The following is a 1,674-nucleotide window of genomic DNA, read 5'->3' on the forward strand; positions in this document are numbered from 1 at the left end:
TCTCTGCCCACATTTCAACTATGATTATTTGTCCTTTCCTTGATTAAGCTGCTATAAATAATAGACTTTGTATGGATGTATTCTTATGAAACACTGTGGAAATATCTACAGACTTCACTGAAGTTGTGAATTTTGGGTGGTTTTTTTTTTTTGTAATAGTTTGGTTAACATGATGAATTATATTAATAGCTTCACAGATATTAAACCATTTTAACATTTAGTGAACAAGTCGCATTTAGGTTATTTTAATATGTTGCTTGATTTGGTTAAGGTTTTATTTAACGTATATTTGCATCTTGGTCTGAAGTGTCATCCTTGTGCAGGGACTGTGCTAGTCTTCTCTGCATTGTTCCAATTTTAGTGTATGTGCTGCTGAAGCAAGTGCTATTGAACATATATTTGCATCTTGTTCATAAGTGAAATTGGTCTATAATTTTCATCTTCTGCACCCTTTTATTTAGATTTTGTTATCAAGGTCATCCTCATTTCATAAATGACATTACAAGTTGCCCTTTTTCTCTTTGCCCTGGAACAGTTTAAATAGCACTGGGGTTACTGGTTTAACAATTTCATAGAGTTTACCTTAAAGGCTGTTGGAATTTGGGCCTACTATTTCTCTGTAACCCTTTAAAAAAAAAAAAAAAGGCTCTTTAAAATCTTTAGTAATTTGCCTGTTTAGATTTTCACTTTCTTTTAGGGCAAGTTTTATTACTTTGTAATATTTTCTTTTATAAAACATTTATTTTGTAAAGCATCAACTGTTACTAATCCATTCGGTCAAAGTAGACTTTTATCTTTCTTTTAAACACCTTTTCTATCTCTGCTTATACTCCCTTATGTTTACTTGATTTTAAGTACATTACCTAGTAATTATTTGCTTTTCCAAAGAGCCACCTCCAACATTTTTTTTAATTGATTCTATTTTTTCCTAATTCAATATTTTTACTTTCCATCCCATAATTTTATTGTTTCTTTTCTTTTTTAAGATTTTATTTATTTGACAGAGAGAGCGAGCTTCCAGATCGTATGGATTTCTGTTCTGGTGGTGATTTTCTAATTTTTTTATTTCTATTTTTAGTATATGGTGATCAGTGATATCTATGTGTATCTATATACACATATAGATACACATAAATATCTATTTACACTCTTTGTACTTTGTAATCATTTATGTTGATAAACAATTTAGGGATCAGCAAACTTTTTGTATAATGGGCAAGAGAGCAAATGTTTTCAAAAGTTTATGGTCCATGCAGTCTTCATTTCCACTATTCAGGTTTGCAATTGGAGCACAAAGCCAGCCATGAGCAATACATGAAAGAATGAGCATGCCTGTGTCCCAATAAAACTTTATTTACAAATTCAGGCAGCACACTAGAACTGGCACATGGGCTATATAGTATATGACTCTGTCCTAACATTTTATCTTAATATGAGTCATTTGGGGATGTTCCATGAACACTTGAAAAGGATGATTGTCTGTATTCAGGCACAGAATTCAATAGTTATACAAGTTCAAATGACTGAGTTTACTATTCCTTACTTATTATTGTGCATTTTAACAAAGGTATGTCAGTTCATTTCACATTCTATTTCCCGCCATTTTTATTTTGTGAATGCTGATCCATAAACTCTGTAAATTAGATCTTCATGTTGGCATACCATTGTTCATTA

General features: G+C 31.2%; 1 non-coding gene across 1 annotated transcript; it reads right to left on the reverse strand.

The window, feature by feature from the left end:
* Positions 1-278: 278 nt before the first annotated feature.
* Positions 279-381, reverse strand: LOC123325774. The gene has a single exon (XR_006540632.1). It is a non-coding gene; the product is annotated as a U6 spliceosomal RNA (small nuclear RNA).
* Positions 382-1,674: the final 1,293 nt, after the last annotated feature.

Source organism: Neomonachus schauinslandi, chromosome 9, assembly GCF_002201575.2.
Source record: "Neomonachus schauinslandi chromosome 9, ASM220157v2, whole genome shotgun sequence".
NCBI classification, from domain to species: domain Eukaryota; kingdom Metazoa; phylum Chordata; class Mammalia; order Carnivora; family Phocidae; genus Neomonachus; species Neomonachus schauinslandi.